Genomic DNA, 25352 nt, shown 5'->3' on the forward strand with positions numbered 1-25352 from the left:
ACTGGTTGAAAAAAGATCGGTATCGATGACATTGAAAAGGAGATTCTTTGGGAGCAAAATCGGGAAGATTGAGAACCGCTGGTTCGACACGGCGTCGGAAAGTTACGAGGTCCTCGAAAAGAAAAACAAGAAGCGATTCCGTATGGCCAACACGTGACGAATTCCAAGCAATTCCAAGCGGGGAGATCTTGTCTCTTTTTCCAGGCGGGCTACTTTTTTCCCTCTTTTGTTTCCCCCGAAAGAGGGAGAGAGAAACCGGGACACGCAACGTTGAACTTCGGGCCGGGAAAAGCGGATTAACGAACCACGGTCAGCGTGGAAATACCGGGAACATTCAATTATATCATCGTCCACGGTTCGTCGAAAACTTTCCTTCCTACGCGGCTTATCTGTTAGTAACGCAACCCGCGTTACGAAACAGAGTTGGGTAACGTTTGACACGCCGCGAATCGATCGCTATTATCGAATCCACGCGGATTCTCGCGTCCTTAACTTAAAATGTCACGGATTTATCCGTGCAGTACCCACTTTAACTCGTAGAAAACCTTGAACTTGCCAGAGAGCCGGAAAGCGGCAGTTAATTCTCATTCAGTAATTCCGATGTACGAGAGGGTTAACGGCCACGGTGAGGCGAGACGAGACGAGGCGGGGCGAAGCGAGCCGCTCTCGTTGGCTTTTCAACGAAGGCGAGAGATGTCCCCATTGTTTCTGAATTATTTATTAGCCGTAGCTCGGATCGCAACGATTGAATGGTCAGTGACCGGATGTGACGTGCCTACGGGCCAAGATGGCCGGCTACGATAATTACTCGCGTGTTTACGACCGATAAAGCCCCACCTCCTACACGGGCCACGGAGTTCACCTATGTGGCCGAACCTGCGAATACACGGAGAAAGCGAGAGAGTACAAAATGTCACCAGCACTACCCTCGACATGGATGCTACGCTCGATGGCTTTGACGGTTATTGTCCGATTTTCTACTCAGAAGTTTTCACATCTACATCTATTCAGAAGTTGTACTTTCGACTTTGATCGTGATGCAATTTTTCATTGACGCTGTTCGATTTCGGACTGTTAATTTGCTGTATGATTAGTGAGTCAATCAGAAGTAACTATTAACTACAATAGTATTAAGATTAACTGTTTGCACTCCTATGTTGAGTGTGGCTCGACATTTCTCTTGGATCTTATAAATAATTCAGATAAATTGGTTGAATATGTCTGTATCTGAGATAAAGACGTCTTATATATATTTTTATTTATTCACTGTTTATAATAAATTAAAAATGTATTTGTCATATACTCCTTATGCAAGGCATTTTACTGAGAACCCCTTTCTTGATATATTTTTTGTAAATTAAGGAGTCGATAGGTAACTGAAATTGAGGAGTGCAAAGGGTTAAAGAAAGTCAAAATGTTAGTATTTTGTATTAGACAGATAAAATTATAATTAAACTTGAAGTTCAATTTGAAATGTGTTAAATATCCAAGCAAGATTTGAACCGTCTGGCTCGTCAAAATACTGCAAGGGGTTAAAGAGAGTCAAAATGTGACTATTTTGTGTTCAACAAAATTATAATTAGACTTGAACTTCAATTTGAAATGAATTAAATATCCAAGCAAAATTTGTTGAATCGTAAGAGCGTCTCATCAAAATACCGCAAGGGGTTAAAGAAAGTCAAAATGTGACTATTTTGTGTTCACCAAAATTATAATTAGACTTGAACTTCAATTTGAAATGAATTAAATATCCAAGCAAAATTTGTTGAATCGTAAGAGCGTCTCATCAAAATACCGCAAGGGATTAAAGAAAGTCAAAATGCGACTATTTTGTGCTCAACAAAATTATAATCAGACTTGAACTTCAATTTGAAATGTATTAAATATCCAAGCAAGATTTGAACCGTCCGGCTCGTCAAAGTACCGCAAGTTGTTAAAAGAAATTGAGTGCAGAGTTGCAGCAATTAGTTCTGCACTTCAGCAACTTCATACAAGTATATTTAGAAGCAGTCGCAGAACGAAACTGTTGCAACACAATATATTTAAGGGTAAAGATTTCGGCCTTGATCGACATAATCGACAGCTTTTTGCATCGAAAAACGCCTCTCACTGTCGATCCGCTGACAAATGCGCTTTCAGCGGTAAATCGAGCTCCGCGTCACCGAAACGCGATTCGCGAGCAACATTCTATTAATAAATCATCGCCGGTCTTTCTTGTCGCTGCACCGAGCGATATATCTCGAAGGATAATCGGTCGGTTGCGACAGCGCGATAAATATCTGGTCTGAAAGGCGCGCGAGCAAAAATTGCAACCGCGTTTCCATTCGGAAAGTTCGAAGCGTCGGTTCGGCAGCTTCGAAAACCGTAGAGTCGTTTAATTGCTCGTGCCGTGGAGAGAATCGCAAACGTTCCATCGTCGGTCATTATTAGCTCTCGGCTTTATGGGAGGTCGTAAACGCGAGAAGCACCGAGCGGGCGCATCGGCTTCCAGCCACGTACCTGCGAGCTGACCTAACCCCTGCGAACAGCTCTCTCCGGGGCTCGGATCGATCTACGGGGTGTCCCCGACTTTATCGTTTCCTGCTACCTACCTACGCGTTTGCTCTAATAGCCCGGCGATCGATAATCCCTGCTCGACCATTTTAATCGCGTAAAACTTTCGAAGAAGGTTGGTAAAACTCGTGGAATACGATTTCTTGAATTCGCCTCCTAATCGAACGATTCATTGACGAAGGAAAAAAGACGCATGACAGCACAAAGAGAATCGCAGTGATATAACCGTTCCGCGAAGCATGGTTATCGGACAACGATCGTGTACGCCTCGCCGTCATGCTAATTACACAGGCGTTGCAGTCGGATCAGCGTTTCCAAGAACCAGCCTATCCATCTCGTCAGACCAGGACAAATACAGCTGTTTGCTCTCGGAGGGGCATTAACGTACGCGTCAAATATTCTTCCATCGTGCGAGACCTTGAAATTCAAGACCTTTAATCCCGAGACGTACAGGGAAGAGAATTCGCCTGGCGAAGAAAATTGCGAAGAAAGCAATTAAATTGTCGCGAATCGGTCAACGTTCCAGTTCCCGAGTGCTCCTAGATTCCAGACGCGTTCCAATTCTCTGGTCGCCGGAGGATCGAGCAGAAGGAACGGAAGAAGCGGAGGGAAAGAAGTCGAAGAAGGCGGAGGAGGGTCTAAACGGCGTCTTGTTCGGGTCACGAACCGGTCGCGTGTTTTGCTTAGCCTGCCTCGGCCATTATATTTTATTGTGTTGTGCCGGTGACGTCACGACCAATTGACCTCCCCTGAGGCCACACTCTGCGAGTTTAACGCCAGCCAATGGCTTCGGGGGTCGTGCATGTACGCGGCGGTCGTTATTCCTGGACGAGACAGTTTCTGACGCGTTCGCTCTCGCTCGGTCTCTCGACACAGAAACAGAGCAAAAGAGAAGGCGAGGGAGAGAGAGACGCAACGGAGAGGAAACGAGAAGCGTAGAGCAGAGTCATGGGCCACTTTAATGTCGCGTCTCGACGCCGGAAAGTCTCCCTTGTTTTTTCTGGAACTGCGCCGACGTGACTTCGTCGACCGGGAGAGGAGAGGAGAGGAACGACAGCGTCGTTAGGTTCAAAGGCTTCTCGGTATCGGACGAGCAAAGTGTAGCTTTTGGCAGGGACCCTGGTGCGTGGAAATAGGGATTCAAGAGAGCGTAATACGTTTTTTACGACCACTTCTCCTCGCTCGGATTCGTTTTTCCATCTACTGTATCGGTTATGCCAATGAGATTCGAAGGAAAGGCAATTTCGCGAGTTTCCACGGTGAAGCGCGAATATTCTCGCGTTGCATGACCCATTTCAACGGCAGTCGCCAATCTGGCTGCCTCTGTATTTGCGCAACACCCGTGTGCCTAACGATACGACACGATAGGGGTGTTATCGTATCGGTTACCGCTTAAATAAATAAAAACGTTTATCGCGAACACACCCACATGTATCTCCAACCGATTAATCCAAAAATCCCGGGCTCGATCGCGTTCAATCCGATTGCGTTCGTTCGTTTACAACTCTAACAATTTCTGTCTTTTTCCAGAAACCTCTCTGTACGCAATGGTCGAGGAATGCTTTCTGGCTCGCCAGGAAGGATGACTCACCGAACCATCGTTTCTGGGTGAGTCGCGAACGCGTAGGTCGTAGAAATCGGTTCAGGATCGCGAAAGACGGCAGCTAATTAATTCGGTTAATAAACACGCGGATTCGAGAACAGGTGGCAGACGCTGTATCCACAAAAATAATTGCGTTACGTTCCGCGAGGAGCCCAGCACCACCGCCGTCATTACTCGCGCGCTTCATTCGCCGGGCAGAAAGTTGGTCCTATTAAAAACAGTCATTACGTGGGCGGCCGCGCTCGTTTACTCATTAACGGAGGAAAATAACGTTTGCCAATCTTTCTGGCTGAGCCAGCAATTAGAGCAAACAGCGAGATGAAAGTTTCCAACCGATAATATTGTATGCACGGCCGCTTTCGAATATGCCCTCCACGCGTAAAACAACGCGGCGTCGTTGAGAAATATTTTGCGAACGCTCGCAGTCACCGGATAACGACGCACTCAATTACGGGATACAACCGATAATTAGCGATCCGCCGATGCGCGATTAAACCGGGGCGCGGAAAGGATTAATTAAAAATCTATCGACATCTCCTTAAATATTAAATAAATATCGGCCACGTTGACCTCGATGGTGTCAAAATTTCTTCGGACACTCCGAGACACCTAAAAGAGTACCAGAAAAGTCTCTTTCGTGGAAGAGGTAGAAAGGGAGGTTTCTATCGAACAGGGGCGGTGTATAATATTCGTGTAGTCGGTTAAGGGGCTAGATCCGCGGATGCACGCGTGAACGCGCGACAAGGTTACACGCGGGCGGGCAGACGAGCGCAGGAGTCACTGCGATCCGTGTCCGAGATACGCAGAGAGGAGGGAGAGGAACAGAGAGGTCGATATCTGTTCCGCCTTGCTCTCCGGGATCTCTGAGCGAACCGGAGGAGGAGAACTAGCCGAACCGGTTTGACGGACCTCGACTGGTTTCATTAAACCCCGGTTGTAACCCTCTCCTCCGGCACCTCCTGGCTCTTTCGTCCCGCTGAAAAGCCGTTCCGTGGCTCGTTTCGTTCCCGACTCGACTTCGTCTATTCTCCTCTGCCAGACGGAGAGCCAGCGGAAAGAGGCAAGGTGCAAAAGGAAAGTCCCGGGATAATTGCCGCGGTCCCGTAATGCCCACACACCGCTGCAGTCTCGCCATTCCTCTGCGCGACCGTCTCGTGACGCGACTTCGCTCTTCTTTCTCTTTACGGGATACTAGGAAAATATCTTTCTGTACAACAAAAATTAGTATGTTCTGTAGAATAAGGAGCTACCTATGTCGATTGGTACTAGTAGACTGATCAGCCAGTCGGATCAATATCGAGTAATTGTAACGGCTATGTAAGATGTTCTGTAGAATAAGGAGCTGTCACTTATGTCAACTGATGCTAGTAGCAGTAGCCTTTCTATACAACAAAAATTAATATGACGTTCTGTAGAATAAGGAGCTGGCACCTATGTCGATTGCTACTAGTAGACTGATCAGCCAGTCAGATCAATATCGAGGCTATGTAAGATGTCCTGTAGAATAAGGAGCTGTCACCTATGTCAACTGATGCTAGTAGCAGTAGTCTTTCTATGCAACAAAAATTAATATGACGTTCTGTAGAATAAGGAGCTGGCACCTATGTCAAGTGATGCTAGTAGTCTATATCGAACTCCTATATCGAACCTCTTTCTCTTATGAAAACTTGCGTTTACCTCCGTTTTCTTCCCCTTCTGCAATGCTCATTCCCGAGTCCTTTGGCTTTCGATAGCGAAGTTAACGCGTTCCAAGCGATTCCCTTTAAGCTTTTGCTTAATGAAAGAAAGGCAGCGATCGTTTCCGAGAAAAAACCGGTATCCAACGAGTTTTTCGCGATATCGGTTACTAGCAAAAAAGCGAGACGAAGACAAAAAACGATTCGACCTCGTCTAGTAGCACAGTTCCGGGAAGGAGTAAAAAAACAATGGGTCTGGTTGAACGTCTAACGTAGTTCGGATATGCTCTTTATCTGATTCGTTTTTTTGCAGTCTTTGTTTACGAGAGAAGGACCGCGAATTTAGGTTACGGGAGGGAGAGGAGAAAGAGCGAGGAAAAAACGAAGATGCGTACGATGCAGACGCGTATAAATAGAAGCGATGGAAGACGGAAAATCTTGGCCGTTGGCCAGACGTCGCGGGATAAATAATTGATCAGCTTCGCGTAAACGCGACGGAGCCAGCTGGTGGAGTCGCGAGACTACTTATTCGTCATTGTCCACTTTCTCTCCTTTCCTCTCAAAATCTACTCATACTCATGTACTGATGAACTGAATTTCGTTAACCCTCAAACTTACTATAAATTGTATTTTCATTAACCCTTTACTCTCGAGACTCTCAGTCAACATTTTATTTAATACAATAATTTGAAATGAGCATTTTTTTACTGATTCTGTAATATGACACACGTGACGTATAATAGTAAAACAATAAAGGAAATTATTAGTAGAAATAATAACTTGAAAAGAATTCATTTAACTTTTGTAGTAGCAAGTTCTAAAGTCGCTGTTTGCAGTCAAATTATCTTCGAGTGCAAAAGGTTAATTTTTACACTCTGACTGTTTGACGAAGGCTCAGGTCATGAAAGCCATAGCTGACCATCACTATAACTACAAATATTACACAGTGTAAGAAGTGATTGTGTCAATCTTCATTCATTAATTTAAAGATCCTCAGTACGACTATTTCTGTGTCATCTTCGAAACAGTATTTCTGTTTTAGCTTCGAAAGATATCGTTTGCATCCCAGGATTTCGTAAACGATCCCCGCATTAGATCGCGTAAAAGCGTCGATTAAATTCCGGAGCTAATGGAATCGGCTGTAAAAAAATTCGCAGCTAAGCATCGATTGGTGCCCTCTATTATCGTTCGGGAAAATCTGGGTTAAGTGTCTCGTTACGTACGCGTAACGTGGCTCGAGTCAATATTGACTCAGCTTTCGTGGAACTGCTTGGGTATTTGGAGGCGAGAAACAAAGGAGGAAGGAGCCGGTGTAGCGCACACACGCGTCCCTCCAGGACTCGATAATTAAAACGTCTCATCGCGATCTCGCGTCGCAGATAAGCGCGATATTAAAATGGAAATAGCTGCGGCAGATTTATCGCGCGGATAATCCTGTTATTTAAATTCAACACCACTCGGAGGATCTGTTCGAGATTAAACGCTGCGTCCCTGAACGCGATATTTCCATATGGACGCGATGGATACGGAGAACGTTAGAAACCGTTGCAATATCGAGTGGTATTCAAAGTATCGAACGTGCCTTTTGTTACGGAGAAAGGAACAGTCGATACTATTGGCACTTTTGCCCTCGATCGAATTCGAAAATTTTGCGACCCAGATCCCTTGTTTGACGCTAGGCTTTTATCAACAGCGATAACGGAGAATTATTACTGCAATTCCGATCGTAATTAAGATTTCGGCCCGAAACGAGTTTCCGAATTCGGTTAAATAATCAGAGTATTGAAACTCGGTGATTAGCCTCCTAGCTAGAACCAAACCAATTAAATAACCGCTCCACAAGTTTCTTATTATAAGACACACATTTTGTTAAAGTAATCCTTGAGATCAGAATTGATTTTCATCAACATAAAGAATAAATGTGTGTACTAAATGTTTCATTTGTTTAACTTCGTTTCTAATTTCAAATTCAGTACACGTCGGTAGGTTTAGTGTTAAAAGGTATAAAACTTTAACAAACCTATCTATTTTTCGTTAAAGTGGCGAAGAAGGTGGAGGAAATTTCGAGGTGCAACTAACAGGATTTCCCTAGAAACGCGTGACAACGAGGCAGCGAGAAAAGGTGCACGAAATCGCGTTTAATCTTTCGCTTACGAAGAGAAGCCGTTATCGCGGAACGTGGCGCGTTATCGCGTTTCAGCGTGATAACCGAAACTGTTATCGCGTTCTTCTATGCTTCCTGGACGTCCAAGCCTTATCGAAGCGATTTTTGCCAGGGAAAAGAGAAAGGAGGAGGAGGGAAGAACGATGGCAGCATCTATACGGTTTCGCTTTACACGGACTTTGCACGGGTAATCGGATAGGCTTGCACTTCACAGAAATTCAAGGTGTCTCCGTTAAAGCAAAACGTCGCGCAAAAATAGAGCCTAGAATCTTTAGACTTACTGGGACCTAGCTCCGATCCGTGCTTACCTGCAACAAGGAAAGAATCGTTATCTTTCGGAGTTTCGTTTTCGAAATTTGTAAGGAGAGTTCTAATCCCGCTAATGACTTAACTTACTCTCGAAACGCGGTGAGAGCGACGAATTCGTTATAAAAGGGAAATTTATTAGAATCGGTAAGTATTCGATACGTGGAAGAGAGACTAAAGGGAACAAGAGGGAGGGAAAGAACATCGACGGTAACAGAGAGCCGCCACAGAAAGCCATTAACAAGTTCGACGCGAAAGTCAGAAAGTTAGGAACTACCACGAATCGATCGTCGGTGTTGGTGTACAGTCAGTTTATAGCGCAAGTTTCGCGTGCTACTGTCACGTTATATGTATACACGGACCGGCCACGCTGGCAAACTTTGCGAAAACTCCCCCGACTACTGCTCGACGGAGAAACTTTTTAATTGATTTTATTTAGTCATCCCTCCCTTTCATCTTTCTATGCATTTTCACCGTCACAGAAATTACAGGGAATCCATCTTGCGCCCTCTTCGATTACCGTCTACTAAATTTTACACCTTTCCCTGTCAACATTTTTATGATTTCCTTCGACAAAAACGTCGAGGTTGATCAAATTTATTTTGAGCAACATGGTTTTTATTTTTAAACAACGATTTTTGTCAAAACTTGGAACAACACGGTTTTTATTTTCGAACAACGAATTTTATTTTTGTGATTTCCTTAATGATTTCCTTCGACAAAAACCTCGAAGTTGATCAAATTTATTTTGAGCAACATGGTTTTTATTTTTGAACAACGATTTTTGTCAAAACTTGGAACAACACGGTTTTTATTTTCGAACAACGATTTTTATTTTTATGATTTCCTTAATGATTTCTTTCGACAAAAACGTCGAAGTTGATCAAATTTATTTTGAGCAACACGGTTTTTATTTTTGAACAACGATTTTTGTCAAAACTTGGAACAACACGGTTTTTATTTTTGAACAACGATTTTTATTTTTATGATTACTTTCGACAAAAACGTCGAAGTTGATCAAATTTATTTTGAGCAACATGGTTTTTATTTTTGAACAGCGATTTTTGTCAAAACTTGGAGCAACACGGTTTTTATTTTTGAACAACCAAGACTGCTATCATGGGTTCTGATACGAGTCATAAAGGAGTTTCGAGATCGAGCGTATCGCACGGTTTTTCCCGAGGAAATTGCGAGAGTCGATCGCGAGATAACGCGCAACACGTACCACCACGCAACGCGTCGAATACCTACTCACACAGGAGGTCAACCGATGATATCATACGTGTAATTGAACGGGATACACGTCGTGAATTTTATCGTCGAACATCGTCTGAGTTTTAAAGTTGATTTTACGTAAGACGTAAGAGAATGAAAAATGAACAGGGATTTCCTCAGGAAATTCGAACCCTGACCTTTCGGGCAGACCCTCCGTTTGCTGGGGGAGCTTAGAAATTGCTCAAGAACTTTTTCAGGCATATTTGATCAACTTAATCTGCCTCGATCGGCTGATTCGATGTAACGCAGTGCTCTTGGAGATTTGTTTCTCTTGCGTCTATTTGCTGTGTGATGACCTCGTTCGACGCTTGGTTTTACTACTCGAGTGCTAAGTGAGATACTACTTTTAAACGTTATGAGTACGTAAATGCTGTGTAAAGAGGAAGACGTCTGGGTTGCGAACTGCAACTTTTTAATAATAATTCTCCAGAGAAAGTTTAACTTGCCCTACAATTTGTTCGATGCGTCAGAAATTCAGAGCTGTATTAAAACAAAGAAAGTTATGTTCGATCCTTCGCTACACAAATTGGACCTAAACTGCAAGTATTTAAAATTTAAGCGAGACTCGTCACGTGCGTCACGCTGTTATAAGCCAGCGGATTAAACTTGGAAAAAATAACGGGTATCCGAATTTCGACTCGACGTGACCAATCTCAAGTTGCGACAGCAAACTTTAGAGCGCGTCGAGTTTGCAGGAAACTGGCACACAACTTCACGGAACAGTCTGCTCGTGTTTCGAGCGGCGAAAAACACGTTCGCCATCCTGTAATCGGGCGAAACTGCGACGACTAGGTATTCAGCCGCGTTGTTGGACGAGTTAACGTCAGTTTATCCGTGAACTTCAAAGTTGCTCGAGTTCTTTGAAATTCCGCCTAGCTCCCCAAACCGTGAACTTTGCGTTTCAGCGAAAGCCGCAACTTGCCAACACGGGCGACACGCGTCGGCAGATCCGTCCTTTAATTCGCGCTATTAACGTCTCCACATGAAATTCGATACAAGTTTCTAAAACTACAAATTATCACTATATTTTCCGCCAGATTTTCTTCTCAAACTACGATCTTCTTAACCCCTATTATTTCTTAGCTGTGTCAGACAGAAGCTACGATATTACAGACAAAGATAGTTGAAGTATGTCACTTTGGTATCAATTGATTATGCAAATAGTTGGACTTGAGTTCCAAATTCGAGTAAAATTAATCTTAGCTGAAGGAGTACGTCACGAGTGCGTCAAGAGTGCGTCATGAGTGTCACAAGTGCGTCGTGAGTGCGTCATGAATGCGTCACGAGTGTCACCAGTGCGTCATGAGTGCGTCACGAGTGCCACCAGTGCGTCGCGAGTGTCACCGGTGCGTCAGGAGTGCCACCAGTGCGTCACGAGTGTCACAAGTGCGTCATGAGTGCGAAACTCAACATTACGTTCATATTCTAATCGTTTAACTCTTTGACATATAATGTCACAACTGAGTTTGGAGTCTAAAGGAGAGATCATCAAGGATCAAAAATACACCTGACATATTCCTAATTTGCCTTAACTTTGCAATAATTAATTAGCTCGAAAGAAATCAAAAGTGGTTAATTTATAATAGGTGGCAAAATGCATACGATCGAGGAACCACAAGAAAAGTAAGAGCGCAGGGTCAGCGACATTAGAGAGGAACCGGTCAAAACGTCCTCGTTAGCGTAATTAAGCAAACTCTTTTTCTCTCTGCGGGCAGAGGTAGCACAATGGTACAAATACGCGTTGCATCGGCTCCGTTCTTAACTCGACGGTTAATTTACGAGTCGGCCGAACGTGTAACAAAAACTCGCTGGAATTATAATTGGCGAATGAACGGGTAGCGCGAAGAGAATCTACGGATTCCAGGATCGCTGCATTAAAATCGCGAGAATACTTTTCACGGGCGTTGAATGGAGCTAGCCGAAACCCGTAGCGAACTTTCGACGAAAGTTTTCCGCAGACTCTCGACTTTATTACCTTTCGAAGAATTCGTTTATGTAACAGCGGTTAATGGGGGAGAGTAAGCATCTCGTAGGAAATTCGTGTGGCATGATCTCCGGTCTCGGGAAGGGGAGAATCACGCTGGTAGATTCAGAGTCGGGGCCAGAAGCCGGGTTCAGCTTGCGACTACTTCGTGAATAATGCATGCCAGCCGCGAAGCCCACGCCACCACGCTATATACGAAGATGCCAGACACGCTACTCGGAACTGGGCTTGTATAGACGCATAGAATCGGGGAGGGGCTGCTCCTACAGGGTGTTCCTTTCGAATCGGACTTTACAAAGTCGAGGACCTCTTGGTTACAAAGTTTCACATCATTATTAATTGCCACTTCTGTAATTATAGACTTGCTTACAAAATATTTATTTTAACTTCTTGTATTAAACTGTCTGTGAGTCATGTTAAAACAAGATTGACGGGTATACAATCGAAACTCGACTTTCCATCACGATAATTGCTCTTCACATTGCTCCGAAAGCTCTGATAACTCTGAAAGTCGGTGCAGCCGATAATTGTTCCCCGTAATATCGAACTCTTGCATTACACGAATACGTGTTGAACATATACATATGTACTGTGAAATGTACGTGTTAAACGTTCATACTTTACGTCCACATCGTTTCAGACAAAAGTATAGAGAACCGTGTAGAATGAATGATTCGATATCGAGGTGTGACTTATGCGGGACACGGAGTATAGTGGTTATGCACACGCACACGTATGTATCCGTTACACGCGTTGAACCGGCTCACCGCTCTCTCGACTATTTGCGTGTCGAGGCTCGCCGAAGCGTACACGCTCTGCGAGAGGAAAGCGGGTAAAACGAAGAAAGAGAGAGGAGAGTAAGTGCCGGTGGGATTCACCGGCATTGTCCCTTTGCTGGGACACGTGCACGAAGCTATCTACGTCCCTGTCCACGTTGTTTCGGCTTTATACGGGATTGCGAAGGAAAATGCACGACGCGTGCTAGTTTCCGCGTCGGACAATGATCGTGCGCCTCGGCGATATCGAGCAGCCTTCTTTTGTTCGCGATTCATGCTACTGGAATAGTGGTCCATCTTCCTGCCATGCGTTATTGCTTCTCGGGACTTTTATTCGCGACAGAGATTCAACAAAATTTTATTTATGGATTAAGTTTTAAACCAGTTTTGATGTCTCGGGGCCTTGAATCTCTTGGACCTGCTGAAAATTTGCAATATTTTAACGAGTCTTGTGACGTACTAGTGACGCACTCATGACGCACATGTGACGCTCCTGACGCACATGTGAGTTGTCCCAGTTCGCGCACCGAGCATTATATTTACGATACAAAAACGACGAAGCGATGAAAAATTGAAATCCTTTCGCAGAAACGGGAAACGTTTCTCGTTACTTGGAAACAAGTCCGCTCGTTCGATCCGTCCGGAGTCATAAAAACCGATATAAAACGAAAAGGAAACGCGGTCGTAAAATTCGAATGCTGCATCGTGGTCAATTCGATTCGCCCATTCGTCTATACGTGATTCTATTGTTGCGCCATTACGGAAAATACACGCCCACGGTCAGTTATTTAGTGTCGCAACTAATAATACGCTTTCACCTTGATTCGTGGGCTACGTTTAGCGTACGTGGATCGCAATTAAGGGTTATTACGTCGAACTTGCACCGCCGTTATTTACGGGACGTATTCTGTAATTTCTCGTGTTTCTTCGACGCACGCTATTCAATCTCGATCGATGGCGTTTGCAACGACAAGGCGCAAGTTTGTCGCGAAATTAGGGAGAAGGATTAATTATCATTAATTCGAAACGCGTTAGAAGTTTTTCGATGAACTGTATATCGTGGAAAAAAACTGTGGTTTTTGAAACGGAGAGAAAAACGCGTCGTTAAAGCGCGGACTACAATCGGAAACGTAAGAGCGTACAAAAGCTCCGATACCGCGCTATTTATAACGCACAAACTATCGTTCGATGATTAACGAGTCGAACGTGGAGGTCGAAGTTTTATCGAATGACTCGATGAAAAGCGAAGAATGAAAATTGCGATAAGGATATCTGTTTCGCGAGACGTCCGATTTTTCCTCGAACGACAAAGAAGCGTACGTTAAAGGATTAATAATTGAGCCGATACGATACCGACGTTTTCACCTCGGACGGTTTCAGACTCGTTATCGTACACTCGTTACGCGATGTGTCATCGCAATTGAAACACGTGAATGGAAAATTACGTTGCGACGCGATATTCGTTAATGAACGAGCAATAACGTTATCGAAGCCGCCAACGATCGACCGGCAGTCGTATCTTATCGCGACGAGTCAATATTTTCGTTCGATAACGGAACAAACTATTTTATATCTTCCCTTTCTTCGTCTTCCCGTATTTGCACAGTTGCTGCACGCTTTACCTCTAACCGTAAACTTTCTCGGAAATCGCCTCTCTATCGACTTGTAAATTGAAAGAAAAACGACCGCGTCGAATCGTTACGTAAGCCTCTATCTCTCTATTTATCCGCTTCGCGGCCTCGTATAATCGCTTCAGTTCCTACGAGCATAAAGCATGCTCCGTTTTCTCGACGGCGAAAAAAGTCTGCTATGCCAAATACGGATTTACCGAGCTCGTCGATAGTTCCTCGGCGTTAATGTACCGGGGACGTAATTCGGTCGGAAACCGTTGGACTCCATCCAACGCGGATTTCTCGGATTCCGAGCGTGTACGAGGCGGACGTCGGCGCCATATCGAATCTCCGGAGGCACGACCTTGCGCAAAGCTCGCGATTCTTATTCGGCGATTACGCGTCCAACTTTCAACGAGATGCAAAGATTCTTGCAGCGACAAGTTTTCCAGAGAGGAAGAAAGTCTCGTTCGATTACGCAAGGAGAAAGTCGCGACGAAACGCGAGTCTTTTTGCGAGTCTCGCCATCTTCTCGCGTTCGACCCAGAATCGAGACGGAGAGAAAGGAGAAGCATCTGGAGAAGAGGAAGAAGAAAAAAGGAGAACCGGTTCTGCGAAGCCCGTGGCGTGTCTAATCACGGCGCTACACGAGCGTTACACGCTTTGGCCGCGCATGAAAACACGCAGTTGCGTGCACGTAGCGGCTCGTGCATCTGCTGGACACGCGTATAAAATCCGCGAGTAACGTCGATCTTATCGTACCGTGACCGGAATCGTCTTTTCCTCGCTCTCTTACCTCTTCGCTCGTTTCCGTAACGCGACGCGTCTACCTACGGTCACGAGTGTGGCCCAATTGTTAAGCAGGCAATTTTCGCCGACTTTCGTGACGAGAATTTCATTAGCTCACGCTTTGGAAAAGCGAGAGATGCATATCTGCGCTGCTTTACTTTCCACGCGATAAGCGTCATTCGTTCGGAAACAGACAACCTAGTTTCGTTAATAAGAAACACGAGACCTGCAAAAATTTTACGTCTATTTGTTCTTTTAACTCTTTGCGCTATGTCGAACGTGTCGCGATGTCTCTTGGATCTCATAAATAATTCAGATAAATAGATTGACTGAATATATGGAGCGTTCATTTTGAAAGTTCATTTTCATTTATTTTGAGAAAATTAAAGGTTAGTATATATTTCAAGACTGGCAATTATGTCAAGACAATTTAGCAATTTTTTTACCCATTGATTATACAGATTTGTTATAGACGATTTAACTAAAATAATGCATATTGACGCAAATGAACTTAAACTTTCAAAATAAACGGTTCATTGTCTTATGTTTACTTGTAACGAATGAAAAATGCTGCACACTGTTGCAATACATTTTATTGACAACTCTTAAACTCTTAATCTCTTTCTGCATCGTCGATGTCAGGTCCTCTGCGCGCACTCGAAAGCACCAAAGTGGTAGGATTTCATTTAATTAGGAAAGATAAACATTTACCACGGGCTTACCCGTCATTGTTATTTCTCCCATCTCGGCTTTCTGGATCGACCGTGAAACCGTTTCGCTCTCCGAGAGCCCGTGTTTGCAAAATGTCCGAGCCTGCAGTTGCAGCGTCACCCTCCAAATCCCTAACTCGTTGAGAAGAAACTAATTCGCTGGAGCTTAACACCGATTCTCCTGGACTTACAGAACTTTTCGACGATGATCTCGCGAGATGATTGTCGAATTAGATGACAAGATTTCGTCCGAGAAAAGACTCTAATTCTTCGAGGATATTTTTGTTCTACCGAGTTGCACCAGAGTGCGTAATTTTGATAACGTTAGTTTGACGTGATTTCTTGAATACACGGATTTTAACGCTGTCCTAAAAGACCATGTTCTACCTATCTGCTACCTAGATAGTTCCTCTATGTACCTATCAGGTACCGTGAATTTTCGAGCGAATGTCCACAACTTGTCACATATTCGCATTGAGGTAGTATGTTATAGTAAAGTTTAAATGGCCCGATGTTTTCGTTCCCAGCCACGTTGCACAAAGGGACACGTGCACGCGAGAACAGAAGGTTCGTTGTTGCGTGTATCTGACCGATACGTACACGTCCTTCGGAGCAGACGAGTCCAAGGTTCCGTCGCGACAGACGATCCGTGCAACTCCTCTTGGTTTCGTGTTTCACGGGTTGAACATTTCGGAGCAGTTGAACAACTTTGGAGCCCAGATGTCGAAAGAGCGCTCGAAAAGGGGAGCAGTTTCGTGGAAATTCAAGATTTCCGAACGAGAAAGTTATGTTGCGAGTCGTTGCACGGGCAAAATAAACGAATAAATTTTTCCCGGAGAACGAAAAAAGAAACACGGAGACGGAGACTAGAATTCTGCGAGACTAAAAAACAGGCGGTCTAAGTTGGATCGCTTCCAAACTTTTTCTCGTCGCTACGCTTTTAAACGCCGAAGGTTTCGGAATCGAATAAAAATTGAATAATTCTATATCGGCGGGTGAAAATGGTTCGGGAAAACGTTTATCAGGTATCGATCAGAAGGCGCCAGTCTAACGGCCATAACCGAAGTTTCCTCCGGCTCTTCCTTTAGAGCGTCCACTATCCTTTCCAGCGGACCGAACGCCGCATAAGGATTCAGGCCAGGTCTGGCCATAAATCGAGGATAACGACTGCACGGTGTACGCGCGGCGAATACCGTCATTAAATGGCAAGAGAGCTGGCTCGTGTTCCGCAATTATTTCGTCGAAGGACGACCGCTTCTGGGTTCCCCGAGGGTCCTCTCGTTCCCCGCGTGTTTTTGTTCGTGCACCCGCGTCTTTTCTGACGCGACCACGCAACCCCTCGGGTTTCTAAGGGGGAATTCCGAACGCGCCTACCCGTTTCGGCGGAGTTAATGTCTTCATAAGAAAACGGTGCTCGGATAATTGCTTTCGATCGAACTCGGTTAATTGACTCGAGGAATCCTCGATTTATACGTACGTGGACGAAATAACCGACGCCTCGGGATAAAATGGAATTCGAGGTTGGACAAACTGGCAGACGCGTTCGGCGTTTGAAATTTCGACTCCGTCTTTGGAATTCGAGCAGGGCCACTCGAAACCGCGTTTAAATTCCGAACACCACCTGCTGCTTTTCTCGTTTCTTTGCACGCGTTAGAGCGGAGCGGGGCTCGTATCCCCAGGGATTGTTTTCGTTTCGTGCTCCGTCGAGCACGCGCTTTAATTCGTGGTCTTTGCCGAGTAATTCGGTTACCATCGAATTGGCGATCGAAACGCGTTGGAGACACGGTTTTCGATTGAAAGCAACAACAGGTAGAGATCGGAGCTTCACAGAAATTCATAATCACGATCGAAATCAGAGATCAAGGAAAACGATCGTACGCGTTTTTGAGCGACACAGCGCCTTGTCACTTGTCTCGTATAGCTGGTGTCGCTTCAAAGGCTTCGCTGACTTTAATCGGATCGAACGGTATTAAGAGTTTGTGCAGCACATTACCCGAGAATCCAGACTAGGTTTTCAGTCGAAGGTAATCCCTCTTAGCTGCAGTGATCATCGCGTCACAAAATACGGTTGTTTCCACTTAGCGCGATCCCGATTCATTTTTGAGGATCGAGAGTCGACTTAAATATCACCGGAGGAACCCGGGCGAAAACTAGAGCATTCGAGCGCTATCGAACACGCTTTCGAATTCGTATATTTTATCGAGTTCGTAAATTGTTTTTTAACGCGATATTTCATCGCTCCGTTTACGCTTTGCGTCTGCCTTTTGTCGGTACCTCTCCCTTCCGACTTTACGTTCTACTAAAATACCACCGTGTCCAAACAATCAAAAGAATGTTTCATTGTAGCCAAAGCAAAACCATCGAGCCGGAGATTAACGCCGTGTAGCGAATAACAAAGTGATTAACGTATTCGCCAAACGCGAAATTTCGACGGTACGTCACGTTCGAGTTCAGAATCGTTCGAGAAACGGATCAGCTGGCGAGACTGTAAAGTTCGAGGTGAACGATCGCCTCGATAAGGAAAGATGCTCGGTGAAACGTTTTCTTCTGCATAACGTACACTATGGGCAATTGCGAACCTCTGATTGATTGATCGCTAGCTTGTCCTTTTTTCGGTTCGCAAGATTAATCTTTGCTGCAGTTGCAATAAGTCGAAAATGACCGGAACACGTCTCTTTTTTCTTGAACCCTTAATACTCCGACCCGTTGTGCGACGATTGAATTTTACCTCTCGTTACAATTGCACCTCTGTTTCGACGACAATCGTGTAAGATTAACCGTTCAGGAAACCGTAGAGTAAAAATAACCTCTTTTTCGTACGGAAATCGAAGGACATCGACTGTTTAAAATGCAGTTAATTCAATCGACAAGTACGAGGTCTCTTCACCGTACCCTCGCGTAAAAATTGCTCGATAAAACTCCAAGAAAATCATTTGCAATTCTATCCGAGTCGTTAATTGCGCTCGACGGTTCCCGTTTGAGGCGGAAGGTCGACAACGTATTATCGATCAGATACGTTGTATCGGACTCGACGAGGAAAACTGATAAAGACTTTTACGCAAATTTACCGTCTATGCCTGGTAGTCGAATTTTTGAAGGCAAATTTTCTCTTTACAACCCCTTGAACGGGGTTGTTCGAGACGGATGTTTGTGAATAAGAGGTACGATTTGCGATGGGAGGTACTATTCCTCTCCGCCGAAACGATAAGTCGCGAGCAAATCGCAGGACTAACAGGTCCGCCGTAATTGCTGTCCTAATTGAACTATGCTGGTCTCGCGATAACCGACGCATCGGACGCCTTGTAACGCTGTAACTCTGTAACGGCGAGCCGATACCGTAAGCTTTACGAGCCACGAGATACGGTCGTTTACGCGGGTGCTTGTCGGATAAGGAGGTATCCGTTATCGCGCTTTTTACGGATTAAACTTTACGTCAAGTCGATCTTGCGTTAAAGCACCGAATTTCGGTTCCTACACCGTAGGTAAAGATCCTTGAAATTCTTTTTCGAGCAGCAAAATCGAGCGAACGTAAATTACCGTTCGCGGAGGCGTTCTCGCGAGTATGGTAATAATTTTGGGGGATTAGCGTGGGCGGAGCGTGCAACGATCTCGCAGTCGTATATTAACGGTATCAAAGGATCGCCAAGGTGTACTCTCGAAATACACGCTGCGCGTAAAAGAGTCGTTGGCCTTAGAACAACTTCGTCCGAGAGTTTACGGTCGAATCGGGCAATCTTCGATAACAACTCCGACAGTCGCGACGAAGAGACGCATATTTCACCGAGTTATGCAACTAGAATTAACCTCGTTTCGACGCGAACCGAGAAAAAGAAGAAGCAAAGTCTCCATCGTTCGCGTTAACGACTCGTAATGGTCGGTACGGTACAGCCCGATCAATTTCTTTTTTTCCAACCTGCACGCTTCGTGACTGGACATCACGGATGCGTTTGTTTTGCTCTCTCCCGCGGTCGTGTACCTGCCGCGAGCGTTCTTCTCCCGCGAGAAGCGTCCTCGTGTTTCAGCCGCGCGTACAAACCGGTTTTTTTACCGCTGCCGCTGCATCCTGGCAGACCCGTTTTCGCCGAATCTCGACGCCGTTGCACCGTGTTTCTCCCTCGGACCGCCCACGATCCGATCGATCGTGATTCCGCGAGTGGGCTGCGAAGCAACCCATAGGGGAGCACAGGACTCGAGACACGGTGCCTCGCGTTCCTACGGTCAGCCGTTCTCTCCTCTCGAGGGAGCTTTAACAACCGTGGCCCGAATCGACCTTGTTCCCTCTCTCTGTTATTTTCATCGCCGACAACGAGATATTCTCTCACGTACTCCAGGGGCCGAGGAAACTGCTCGGCCTGGAATTAGGAACTTTTTTCTTGCCGAGGTTTGCGGCGACGCCGCTAGACGGCGCAGGACGTCGAGACTTTCTCGCTGGTACTCAAACCCCGATGGATCACACATACTTCTATTTATCCCATCTCTGCATCTAAAGACCTACTACCTAATCTAACCTGTAGGTAAACTAGAGAAGAAAATACAATGAACCAAAATTCTACCTTGTCGAGCAGAAATAAAATTTGTAGAGTACAAGTTTTCATACAACAAAAGAGCGGATGAAACCTAGCAAGCTATGTTCATCATAAAGGTTAGTTCGTAATTCGTGAAGAAGCGTGACCGAGTGGAAACGGAACGGGAAAGATTCCGTGGAGGAAGAGGATAAAAGACGAGTTCTCGCGACGTTCCGACCGATCGTAATCTTCCGACAGAAATTGTAACGACGCCCTTTAACGTCGAAGAATCGACTCGCTTCCAAGTAGGGTCCGAGGATAAAGGAGAAGCAGCGCGGACCAGAAAGGGAAGAAAAGGGGATCCGGATACGTCCCTAGGGAGGAGAAGCTCCGTGCAGCGGTGTCCCCGCCCTCCGACGACCGTCGGAAAGAGAAGAGGTAATTCTAAACCCTCCTCGGTCAGTGGAGTCGGCATACCTCTTCAAGGTTAACTCCCGTTCCGTCTTGAAATTCCATCCACGGCAAAATAGGTCCGACGAGCGGTCGAGCCGGGGAAACGGAAAGAGAAAGAAAGACAACGGCAAGGAGGAGAAAAGAAGGCGAGGAAGGGGAAAGAGGAGACGGAGTTCTTCCTACGTCCTCGTGCCCCAGGAATTCTGGGTTAATGGCACCGCATTACGATCGCGTGACTTTAGTCAGATATCCGTGCCCGCGATCTGGATAGCAGTCTCGTTTTGTCGAGGGTCGGAGAAAAATGACCGAGCGATCGATCCTCGAACACGGCAAATTTTCCGCGCGTAAAACGAGTCGAAAGGTTCGCGGTCCGATAATCGGGTTGGTATCGGCGCTTGTTCGCGACGGCTCAATTTCTGCTCGACGGCTTTTTATCCCGCGCGATCGATCCCCGGTATTAAATGCAAGCACGGTGCTTCCGTGTCGTCGCATCAACGATCGTGTCGCGAAAGAATTCGAGGGGAAAACAGCGTAGGGGACGTCTGGTACACACGTGCGAGAAACGCAATCCCCGGCTCGAATGTCCTTCCTCGTGTAAAGGGAGCGAGGGCAATAATCTTGAATATCCCCTGCAAAGTCACCGGAACGTGGAGCGCATTAAAATGCAGCGACAGTCGAGGATGCGCGAGACGGACGACGCACGCTCTTATTATCTCTTCGCTACGCGTACGCGCGTGTGTTCACCGACTATTTCGGTTCGCTTTAATACCGTATCACGATGCACGAACACGACGTTCCTAGGAATCTCGGGGTATTCGAAGTTTCGAAGAATCGACGCGTTTCGAGCACGCTTCTTGGATAATAAAACCGATTAACCTCTCTTTACGCCGCTACTTATTTTTAACCCCTTGCAGTATTTTGACAATATTTTACTTCGAAGTTCAAGTATAAAGTTCAAGTTCTGTATAATCAAAGACCACTGAATATAACATAGTTAATATTTGGACTTTCTTTAATAATTTTAATACTATTGTAGTTAATGGTTCTTGATAAATAATCAAGATAGGAGAAAATCAAAATAAATGACACACTTTTAATTACACACTTGAACAATACACATTTTAACTTTAAGATTAACTAATAATTCAGGGATCGTATACCAATTACGAACGTTTGCATTTTATGAACAACACGAAGTGCATTTTTCAATTATTTTTGTTTCTAACATCGTACATTTCTAGCACTGTAAGATGACAATAAGCTAAATTTATTAATAATTTAACACTTCTGATTGATAAACTAATCATACAACGAGGGGTAAAGCAGTACCGGAGGCACGTCGACTTGAAAAGAAAATCGCTCTCGAAGCTTTTACGAGCAATTCTTGTCTCTGAATAGGAGGTTCATCGGTCGAAGCGTTTTCGAACGAGCCTCCTAATCGAATGGAGCACGAGAGCACCCGGAGAGCACCCGGAGAGAAGGACAACGGCACCGGCTCATCCTTTTGCATAGCTTTAATGGCCTAGCCAGCCGGTTACACATCGACCAGAAATCCTGCGGTATTCCACCGGTTCGACCGGAGGGAAATAATTACGGCGCCCATTTAAAAACCGGTTTTCTCTCCCCGCGTCTCGACCTTCGCCTTTTTCGTCCTTTGACGAGAGCCGACCGACGCCACTCCACGAGAGAACGAAAAGGGCGAAAAGGACGGAGAATTCGAGCAAAGCTACTCCTAGGAATTCGGAGGTTCTCTATAAACGATAACTGTGAAAGATGTAATCGCTTCCTTAATGATCCGTCGCTATTAATCCTTTCTAACGCGAACTATTTACGGATTATCCGGGAAATGAAAGGGACGAAGGTGGATCGTTTCCTCGACGACGCGACGTCGAGCAGAAATAATCCCGTCGAGTCGTTCTTCAGAAGAGGCCGGGCATCCGCTCGTTACAAAACTCTCGTCTCGTTCCACGGATTTTCCGTGCTTTTTCCGCTCGGCGTGCAGCACGAGGCGACGGGTTAGGAAGAAGACGGTTTGAAAGGCGGAGAGGGGTCGTTTGACTTGCAAATCGCTTCGCGTTCCCCTCCGCGCACGGTTTCTCGTTCGCCTGTTTTCCTCGTTCGCCCACGTTCTTCTACGCGGAATGCAATTACCCTAATTGCCGCCACTCGAAGCTCCGCGCGTTGCGTAAGGGTGGTCGTTATCGGCCACCGCGAATTACATCGTTAAGCAGCCGAGCGGATCGAGACTCTTCGTTTCTATCTTCGAGGTTCGATCGAGGTTTTTCGTTGCGTCCATAAGGGTTAATATCGAGGCGAGCACTCAAGGTCGTCAACTCGTCGAGCCTCATCGGGCCAAGGCGATAAAAACGAGCTGTTTACGAGAGGGCTCCGCGACGAGAATTAACGCACGGACTGGACAGAGTATAGAGAACCGAGGCCGTTAAAAGAAACGGAAAGGGAGAAGAGCGGGAGAGAAGCATTAGTCGCAGACGTATTACGAGCAGGCTGGCGAGCTGCCAGCCATTTAAGAGGCCCGAAACCTGTTTCCGGCTGCATCGTGAACGAGCCGCTCGCTCTTCTTTTTTCGCGAGCCAACCAACGAACGCTTTCTTTCTAGCGGGACCGAAGAAAGGATCCTCTCCGAGAGCCAAACACGCCGGTTGAATACAATTATCGAAATTGCTCCGGCTTCTTGCGGTCGTTCGACGTTTACCCTTCTCGCGATTCCAACTTCGACCCGATTCGTATTTACAGAACCGGTAATTTAAAAACGGCTAACGGAAGTGTCGATCGATAACGCCTGTTTATTTAACCGACGATTTTTCTTCCTCTATCTGCCGCGTCTTTCGACTTGGAAATAACAGCGTGCCGAGGGACCAGGCTACTTATCTCCTTTACCGATTCGTTTCATTGAAAACAATTTTAATCGCGGCTCCAGTGACCCGAACGGAGCAACGTACGAGCAGCTGCGATATACCAATTTACTTTCCGTTATTTACGCGTTTCCTCCGATAGATTTTCGATTCGAAAGTGGGTAGACGCGCGCGAGAAGCAGGTTGCCCGACGCTAAAAATCGGACGGTTGAACGAATCGCTTGGAAGAAGGAAAACTTGATTCGGTACCTGTTACGGAGAACAGGTTCCTCTGTGCATTGACCTCTCCCCGCGTCTACCCGAGGGAATAAAGGGCTCCCGATGGAGAATCGACGATCGAGGGCTTTTGCTTCGTCAACGTCGAAACCCGTCCCGGACCTGCCTTCATCGGGGCTCTTCCGAAATCTCGTCCGACAACTCGCAACCCCGAGGGATACAATCTCCGAACATTTTCTCCGATTTCGTTGCTCTCGATATTTGTTTATCGTGTTTGCCACGCGCAGCGAATTTTAGTACGTCCGTGCGAAGACCCTTCGAAGGAAGCGAATTGTTTGCACGAATTGTTCGCGAGCCATGCATATTCGCTTGGCCGATGTAATTGAAACGCAAGGTTATACGAGACACGGAATAATGGAATATTTATGAGGTTCCGAGCTATTTACTTATTTGTTTAGTTTAAACGAGTACGGTTTTCGATCGGGCAAAAATTCTACTCGACTTAGGAGCGAGGTAATTAATTAGCGTAGGTGAAAGTCGGAACAGGAAACGATTAAATGGGGAGAAAAAATGTTGACCGATAAAATCAGATTCTCAACTTTTCTGTATTTTACAGGGAGTCTTGATAATGCAACTTATAGTTGGAAATTTCAAGTTGAGTCTCAAAATTTGAGTAAGGTTCGTCATATTCGAGCTGTAAGTGCGTTAGGAGACTCGTCAAAGCATGGGAAGAGTTTAACCCTTTGCACTCGAAGATAATTTTACTGTTTGCAAACAGCAACTTTAAAATATTAATTAAAATGTTAAATGACTTCTTTTGAAGTTATTATTTCTCTACTAATACTTTCCACGATTGTCTATTTCATGTTTATACATCACATAAGCACTATTATAGAATTAATTAAATAATGCTTCTTTTAAATTATTGTATTAAATCGAATGCCGCCTAAGAGGCGCCTCTCGAGCGCAAAGGGTTAAAGCATTGACAGTGTCTGTATCTTTTTTGGAAAAGTCTACATGCTTTACAATTATTTAATTAGAGTTTGAGGCCTGTACTTCAGGTATCGATGAACAGTCTAGTTCTAATTGCGCGTCCATATACCAAGTTTTAATAGGTTTTTATACATCATTTACTCTAATTTGTTCGACGCGCTTTTGCTCCATATAACCCGTTCGCGAAATACGGTTTTTGCAAAGCGATCGTCGAGTCGGTGATCGCGTTACCCGGAAACTAGCGATTTCGTTGCAGGCTCGGTGAAACCGATAACCCCGAGGACTCGAGCTATTTACGGGGAGAAAGGCAGGGTTATCTCGACGATACGTTCGGTTCATCGCACCCCAGAACCTTGTCGAGAGCGAGAAAAAAAATTACGCAATTTTTGCCGGTTTGACAATAACTGATTCGACGAGGTGAAATATTTTCAGCTTTCATCCGATGTTGCTTTTCCGGACGTAATCCTTTAACACTAGCGGTGATTCGAGATGTCGATACATCGCAAATACCATAAAATATTCGCACAGGTACCAAGCGGTTTACTCTTTGTTTAAAGCTTAACGCTCGGTCGAAAGTTCTGCTTTAAAATAAACGTCGTTTTATTGTGTCTATGGACGATACGCGTTTATCGGCTGTGGACTTTGGACGGATAGTACTCCGTGCTTTCTACGTTTTACGAGACCGTCGATGAAACGAGGACGTTCGTAACGTGACGCGATCGTTGGATTTTATGAATCGTCGCGGCGATAAGATTGAAAGTAACGACGTCGATAAACCTTATAACGCTTCGGAACGATTAATCGATGCACGGTAAAAATAATTTATCGATTTCAGCAGAAATCTAGCTTATTCGTAAATTCTGTGA

The 25352-nt window shown here is 45.3% G+C and overlaps 1 protein-coding gene across 18 annotated transcripts in view; it reads right to left on the reverse strand.

Annotated features, from left to right (window-relative positions):
- The window catches only part of Kdm3 (Lysine demethylase 3), a 137233-nt gene that overhangs the window by 57320 nt on the left and 54561 nt on the right, over window positions 1-25352 (reverse strand). The gene's annotated exons all lie outside the window — the stretch shown is intronic.

Source organism: Megachile rotundata, chromosome 15, assembly GCF_050947335.1.
Source record: "Megachile rotundata isolate GNS110a chromosome 15, iyMegRotu1, whole genome shotgun sequence".
Classification (NCBI taxonomy): domain Eukaryota; kingdom Metazoa; phylum Arthropoda; class Insecta; order Hymenoptera; family Megachilidae; genus Megachile; species Megachile rotundata.